This window comes from Piliocolobus tephrosceles, chromosome 3 (assembly GCF_002776525.5).
Source record: "Piliocolobus tephrosceles isolate RC106 chromosome 3, ASM277652v3, whole genome shotgun sequence".
In the NCBI taxonomy this organism is placed as follows: domain Eukaryota; kingdom Metazoa; phylum Chordata; class Mammalia; order Primates; family Cercopithecidae; genus Piliocolobus; species Piliocolobus tephrosceles.
Window position 1 is genome coordinate 89,214,850 of NC_045436.1, and position 8,611 is coordinate 89,223,460.

Genomic DNA, 8,611 nt, shown 5'->3' on the forward strand with positions numbered 1-8,611 from the left:
ACCATCATTCTGAGCAAACTATCACCAGGGCAGAAAACCAAACACCGCATGTTCTCACTCATAGGAGGGAATTGAACAATGAGAGCACTTAGACACAGAGCAGGGAACATCACACCCTGCGGCCTGTGGGCGGGTGGAGAGCTAGGAGAGGGATAGCATTAGGAGAAATACCTAATGTAAGTGAAGTGATGAGTTGATGGGTGCAGCAAACCAACATGGCACATGTATACCTATGTAACAAACCTACACGTTGTGCACATGTTCCCTAGAACTTAAAGTACAATAAATAAATAAATAAATAAGGTCAAAAAATTAAACATGTTTGACTTTTTTCCTCACAAGAACATAAAAATGATGGAGGGGAACTTAACAGGGAATTTTAAAAAGGTAACACAATTTTGCCTTTAAGTAGTCCTTGGGTAGTTATGACAGAATAGTTTGCACTTTTTGTTTGTTTCTTTGAACTGGGATTTTGGTCCAAAGTTTTGTTTGTTTCTAGCATCTGCTTCTGCCTCCCCCACTATCAGATCGGCTTCCTCCAAGACCACCATCTCCTCCATCACCACCAAGAAATGAATTGCCGTAGGAATCACGTTGAGGATTTCCACAGAAGGGGGAAGCCCTCTTTCTTGTCTGCCAACTCGATCACCACCACTTGAGTAGAGATCACTTCGGCTGCTTGAGTAACTGTCTCGACTTCCACCATATCTGTCAGGTGAGCTGCTGTAATCATCGTAGCCACAGCTTCCCCATAAGATGGCGGGGGCCCTCGTGTAGGTGGAGCACTATCTGAGTTATCCTAACTCTCATATGAATCTCTGTAGGAACCTCCATTGGATGATCTGAATAGTCACAATCACGACTATATCCATCTCTATCCCTATAGCCTCTTGATGGATAGTCACCATGTGAACTGAAATGACCATAATCACGGTAAGTATAATCTCGTGGTGGTGGTGCATAATCTCTTGTATCACGAGAACTTGGGTAATCTCTGCTTGAATAGCTGTCTTTTGTAGAATACCCAGCATCTCTTGGGGACAAATAAACATCTCTGCCAGAGGGCAGCTGTTCCCTTCGAGGTGGATCTCCATAACTATCTCTTCCACATGACACAGGAGCTCTTCCGCCCATTCCACTGCTGCTGCGAACTGGTCCTGAAGGTGCAGATGTCTTAGGAGGAGGACTCCCACTTCTTAGTGGTGGTCCTCCTTTTATTCGGAGTGGTCCCCTGGAAGAACTCATGTTAAAATTCATGGAATATCCACTGTCATCCATGTGTCTTCCCCACATGGATGGGGAAGAGGGTTCCCCTGGTTCCTCCACTTCCTCCTCTTCCACCTCTAAGACCTCTTGGAGGGCCTCTACTTCTTGGAGGTGGAGGCAGTCCACCTCTGCCACTTTCAAATGATAGTTTGGCGGCTTGTTCCACCTTGATAGCTTTTCCATCTAATGACTTTCCATTCATGTCTCTGGCTGCATCCTTAGCGTCTGCTGGGCTTTCAAAGGTGACAAAAGCAAATCCTCTTGATTTGTTGGTTTCATGGTCTTTCCTCAAGAGTGCTTCCACTATTCGTCCATATTTGCCAAATACTGCTTCAAGAGCTTTCTTACTTGTTTCCGTACTAAGTCTACCAATGAAGACCTTTCCTGGGCGATCTGCTTCAACTTTTTTTTGTTTGTTTGTTTTGTTTTGTTTTGTTTTTCCCAGTGAGTCAGAGGGGTGACAATGGGTTCAAGCTCCAACGAGCTCACCAACAGAGGCTTCCTAGCAGCTCACCACCAGTGGTGGCTGCCAGGTCTGAGGACCAAACCACGAAGCTGCTAGCACTACTGCGCAACCGTGAATTTTTAAACTCTTTCCTGAAAAGTAGAGAAGAAGAAATTATGTTTAAAAACTCACCCCTCGGCCAGGCGCGGTGGCTCATGCCTGTAATCCCAACACTTTGGGAGGCCAACGTGGGCGGATCACGAGGTCAGGAGTTCGAGACCAGCATGGCCAATATGGTGAAACCCTGTCTCTACTAAAAATACAAAAATTAGCCGGGCATTGTGGCACGTGCCTATAGTCCCAGCTACTCAGGAGGCTGAGACGGGAGAATCATTTGAATCCGGGAGGCGGAGCTTGCAGTGAGCTGAGACTGTACCATTGGACTCCAGCCTAGGTGACAGAGCAAGACACCGTCTCACACACACACACACACACACACACACACACACACACACACACACTCACCCTTCTTTATTCTCCCAAAAAGAAGAAAACTTTGGGCTCTATTTTTATGGACTACTGGGGAAATATATTAAGCTACTGGAGCTTGCACCAAGAATGACAAAAGGGGAAACTGGAGCTTACCTTTCAGGAGTGGGAAGAGCTGAAACCTGGCAGCACAGAGAAAGAATCTTATCGTAAGGGGCACTATTCAAGTGTGTGAGAGCTGTGTACTATATTGTCTTTGACAGCTGGTCACCTGGTCTTTCCTGGAGTGAAAAATCTCCCACTGCCCTACCCATCTACCTCTGCCTACTCTCTGTGGATATGCTCCAGCTCTCATAATTGAAAAGAGGCCTAGTAGGGTGTAAGGGTAACCTCTTTTTGCTGAGGGCCGAACTAAGGGAAACCTACAGGCATGTTCATTGAGATTTCAAAGCATTTTTATGCCTGATGGCTAAATATAGTTGACAGAATAACACAGCAGAAAGATTGAAGTCAGACTAACCTGGCCTAGAACCCTGGCTCTGTCCTTCACTACTATGTGCCTTTTCCTCTAAGTTTCAAAGTAGCCGTGAAGATTAAATAATATATGTAAAGTATTGAGAACAATGCCTGGTATGTAGCAACTACTCCATAATTGTTAGCTTTTATTATTGCTTCTCTTTATATAGTGTTGTGGATTGAATATTTGTAGCTCTTCAAAATACATATGTTGAAATCCTAGCCCCCAATGTGATGATAATAGACACTGGGGCCTTTGGGAGGTGATTAGACCATGAGGATGCAGCCCTCATGAATGAGATTAGTGCCCTTATAAGAGAGACCTCAGAGAGCTCCCTTACCCCTTCTACCATGTGAGGACACAGGGAGAAGACAGCAGTCTGCGAACTAGGAAGCAGGCCCTTACCAGACACCGAATCTGCCAGCATCTTGATCTAGAACTGTGAGAAATAAATGCTGTTTAAGCCACCCAGCCTATGGTATTTTTGTCATAGCAGCCTGAATGGACTAAGGCACAAAGAATCCATAAATCAGTAAGAATTTTATTTGGGGTCTTTGTCAGTCTTAATTGTAACCCTACATTGATGGGAGACTAAGAATTAAATGAGTAAATAAAAGCTGGTGTGTTTGTTACACCATGTTTTACATGTAGAAGTCCCAGTATAGTTTGAAAAATGAGATTTTCACATACAAGGCATGACTATATATGAGTAAATGACTTATAAATAAAATGTTACATCATGTAGTTTTTTTCTCTAGCCTTTTATGTAATTATAACCCATATAAAGTTGCCACACTCTCACTCCTGGACAAAAGTCATTTAAACCCAGGCAGAGTTTGGCAGACCATTCCAAGCTACTGTGTGACAAACTGCTCCTACCTCGAAACTTTAGTTTTTAAACTCTGGCATTTCAGCCTGTCCCTGCCTTTGGTCTTATTTGATATCCATTATCAGACAAAGTACCAGATGCTTATTTGTATCTATTCTGACTCAAGCTTAAGTCTCCTCAGATCTTTTGGATATCAGTCTATATTGTGATTTATCATGACCTAAGGTTTTACCCAAATACAAATTCTATCCCCCTAAGTGATTTCAGATTGGAGTCATCGGCTGCATACTTCCCCCAACTTTTCTTCCTATTTGAAGCTCTGAATCACCTTGTCTTCCTAAAATTCTGCCTTTATAGGTAGTTTTCAAGAATCTACAAAATCTATACTTATTTGAGAAGGAGGGTAAAATTTTGCTGAAGGTTAACACACATACAAAAACAGAAAACTGTACAAAATGTAAGTGTACAGCTTTATAGCTTTTTACAAAATGAACACTCTTGTGTAACCTGTACCCAGATTAAGAAACAGTCGCAATCCCTCTCCTTTTTCCTATTGGAGACCTACTAGTTTGATCTGCTTTGTATTAACTTTCCATAAATAAAATTAAACAATACTGACTTGTCTTTATCTGACTTCTTTGCTCAATACTATGTTTGTGAGATTCATTCATATTTTTGCAGATGGCTGTAGTTCATTTATTTCTGTTACCATATGTATTTATTTCCTTGATATAACACAATTTATTTACTCATCTTATTATTAATGACTATTGGGGTTGAGTCTAGTTTTTTGGTTATTAGAAATGTTGTTATAACACACTTGCCTGAGTCTTTTGGCAAATATCTAAACATTTCTGTTGCTTATGTACCTAGAAGTGAGATGGCTGGTTCATAAGATTTGCAAATGTTCAGCTTTAATAAATATTGCCACCCAGTTTTTCAAAGCAGTTGCAACAATGTACCTACCACACTTGGTATTGTAGAGCCCTTTTATTAGGTTGGTGCAAAAGTAATTGCAGTTTCTGCCATTAAAAGTAATACCAAATAAATACAATTCCTCATAATAAATTTGCTCATTTATGCTATACAGCTCACCTGCCTCCCACTATATTGAGAGAGTTTTTGGCTTCCCATCCCCACTTTCTATCCCTACATTCCCTGTGCTAATAAGTATTTACACTAAACTTAAATTCACCCCTCTGGTACTACCTGATATGCACTATCGTCAGTAAAGAAATGGCACTACACGCTGTATAGTCTCCTTAGACTTCTCATAGTTAACTTTTTTTAACTTGGAGCTATTTGGTAGTAACAATCATAGATATATAGTCACAGCCACACACACACACACAAACACACACACACATACACACACACCCCTGGTGCTCGTAGGTGAATGTACAAATTTTATACACCTTATATTTCAAAAAAAAATCATGCTATATTAGATCCTAAAATATAAAGAACCCTTTAAAATGACTAAAAACAAAGTGAATGGGAATAACATAGCAATATTAGAGACTTACTTATTCACAGCAAGAAGTATGACTTCAGTGCCATAATATTGGAAACATCATAGAGTGAAGATTAAAGTGTAATGCAAGTGTATGATACTGAGTCCCTCTAAGATCTGCTTCTTATTAAATTTACCCAAAAGAGAATTCACTCACGTTCTTCTTCCTAAATGTAGTTCTTTTTACTAGAAAAGAGATCATATAAATTCTTAGGCATTCAATTTCCCACTAAAGCATTTCTCAGTGCTAAATTCAACTTTTTCCAAATGCAGATAGATGAGACACTTCAAAGAAAGCACTTCAGGTGAGACATTGCATTTTCTTCAAATCCACCCTCATGTTCATGCATTCTTCTTTACATAAGTGTTTGAGCACCTATTTAATACACATAGAATTATGAAGAATAAAGTGGAGGATTATAATGTTCCTGGTTTCAACGTTCTTATGGCTTATATGAAATAAATATTCTTTAAATTTTTTTATTTGTAACCCCCAGCTTTTCTCTATAAAGAAAGACATCCTTAGTTTTCTATCTCTTTTGGGTAAATAACTTTATTGTTTACTTGAAACTATTAACTACAGCAAAGAAATCTCAAATTATTCTCCTAGAAACAGATTTCTCCCTCAGTTAAGAGATTTCCATCTATTACTTTGTGCACCATTATGTATTTTTTAAAATCTGGCTTGATTATGCTCCCTTTTGTAAATAACCAAAGACTAGAGTTTAGTTTCTATGGAAATCAACCTCTCTCTCTCTCTCATCTCTCTCTCTCTCTCTCTCTCTCTCTCTCTCTCTCTCACACACACACAGTGAAAGCTGGGAATAATGAGCTGAATTATCCATACAACTCAATATTCCAATTTGAATTTAAATTACAAACCTTGCACAAGGGATCAATTTTACCACCTGGAGTGCAAGAATATATTCCTTAGCATTAAGCCATGATTTTGAGAGCTAAGTTTGGGCTTATTTAAAATTATTTTCCCTTTGTCATTTTCATGTGTGTGTGTGTGTGTGTTTTTTTTTTTTTTTTTTGGCCTTAGTAAAAGAAAAATGCATTATGCCATTAATTAAAATTAAACGCCTCTCTTGCAGATACCTATAAGTCTATTAGACTCCAAAACTGCCCTTTGTCGTCTTTAATAGACTTTTCCTAGACTTCATGTAACCATATGTACACAAGTCACTCTATTCTCCTCTTGAGTCATGCATTTAGGTCCTATTAACACTAATGGAATTTATATGCATACACACTGAGGGAGAATAAGCCCCTTAAACACCTTTTTAATGGAACAGTTTTGTTTCTTTCCATTCCTCTTCACACTCCTCTGTTTGGACTTTCTCTTGCCAATCTGTGCTTCCAAATAATATAGTTCTGATTTCTTTTTCAGCTCTTATGCTTTATTTTTTATTGAATTCCAGGGCTCAAGGTAGGACTCGACTTCCCCTCTTTTATTGATCATTCCTGGAAAAAGCAGCATGACTAAATCATTACTACTGTATTAGATTTTCTGGTTTCAGAGTGAAATTCAGATGTTGCTTTCATTCCAGTTCTTACTTTCCGGCAAATATATTTAACCCACAGGCTTTTTTTTTTTTTTTTTTTTTTTTATCCTCCTGAAGACTTAACTAGCCAGGAGCCAATTAAGATAATGAATATTTACCCAGGAGGCTAAAGACTTTTCCACGTTAACATGCAAATAAATAGGCATGATTTCAGACTCTCTCACTTTATAATGTTTTTATTTGTTTGTACTTTAAGGAGGTTTGTTTTTTTTGTTTTGTTTTGTTTTGTTTTGTTTTCATCTTTTAAGTACCTATCACATAGGACTTCAGCAACATGCTCAAATTTAGAACAGTAAAGTATCAGGAAATGCCTTTGGAACTATAACGCTGCAGAAAATAAACCTCTAATGCGTATACTAACAATCGCATTTTTGTTTAGCTCTTAGAAATGCATTACTCTTTATTGTTCTTAAAATAATCTTTATCAATAGACAGCTTTGTTTTTCCTTCCCCTATGTAAAGTGAGAGACTGAATAAAACTGTTATGACCAAGTGCCTAGCAGAGTGCCAGACTCACAGCATTAATTTGAATCACATGAAACTGCCATTTTGGTAAATCAAAAGCTGTTGAATAAGTGTTTTAAAAATCTGTTGAATACATCTGTTAAAAAAATAAATAAGTGAATGAATGAAGTCTCTTTCAAGAGTAAAATTTTATTTTTATTCTAATTTCAAAAATTAAAATAATAGTCTAAGGTAGTTAAAATGCACATTACGCAATGAACTTTTCCCAGTCATTTAATGGAATAAAACTCTAAAATTGACTAGTCCCTGTTGTTTTCTGACTCAGTTTGGGGGCAGGGGGAGTTATAACAACAGAGTACAGCAAATCTAATATTAATTAATTGCTACTAAAGGTAAGCTTAAATTTACATTATAGATAGATGATATTCTGATATATTTGAGCGTTTGGAAAATAAATTGATATATGAAAGATCTGATGGTGTGTGTGGAAAGAATTGAGGATAAACATATGAAAAACTGAATAAGTAAATTTAATTAAAAATTTTACAAGAAAGAAACCATAATTATAGTATACTACTTAACTCTTCAGTAAATAATATTGAGATATCACAACCATATAACTCTCTTTAGTTATTCCAAAATATTATCTAAAAATACAAATTATCTATACATTATGCCATTAATCAAAATTAAATGCCTCTCTTGCAGATGCCTATAAGTCTATTAGAATTATCTGAATTATTATCTAAAAATGTCAATACCAGTAGGAAGAGTTCAAAATATTGAAGCAAATTATGGCTGGGAACTATGAAAAGGTGAGAGGGAAATTTCCACTTTTAATTATGACATTTAGAACTTTAGGAAAACCCCTTGACCACACACCTCACAATATTATGAATTTCAGTATAACTGAAGAAATTGGTGATGGGTTCTGAACTAGACTCACCCCAATTATGTTAAGTTTACAATACTGCAACCCTATATTCTACCCAATTGAAATTTTTGACCCAATTTAGACTGCTATATGAGGCTTATATCATTTACATTTTAACTACATGCAAATATTAATATGATAAAAAAATTAATCTGAAAAACTTGAATTTCCTATTGAACTTACCAAATTTTATTCTTTTAAGCAATTAACTCCAAGTTGGAAAGTAAAGGTGATACTGAGAGAGGAGGGGAACTCAGGACACTCCTAGGTGACTTTAACTCGACTTCACAATCTTACCTTTTTTTCTCTGATTCCTCACTATTTCCAGCCACCTTTTTCTCACAGCTGACTGGCAGGAGGGTATGGGGCATTTTAGGTGCTATGGCCAGAATTAACAGGATAGGAAAAAATTCATTTGAGTTTCTTAGTTTTCCTGCTGTAAGTCTCAATGCAACCTCATTATTTTGACATTAATTTTGCATTCTTGCAATAAAATAACTTTCACTATATCGTAGGAATGTAAAAAGCATGAGAAGGTAATACAGTTCATGAAAACTTACTTTGTATTCTCTGACTTTCACAATT

General features: G+C 37.4%; 1 pseudogene; it reads right to left on the minus strand.

Annotated features, from left to right (window-relative positions):
- Nucleotides 1–495: 495 nt before the first annotated feature.
- Nucleotides 496–8,397, minus strand: LOC111547853 (annotated as a pseudogene).
- Nucleotides 8,398–8,611: the final 214 nt, after the last annotated feature.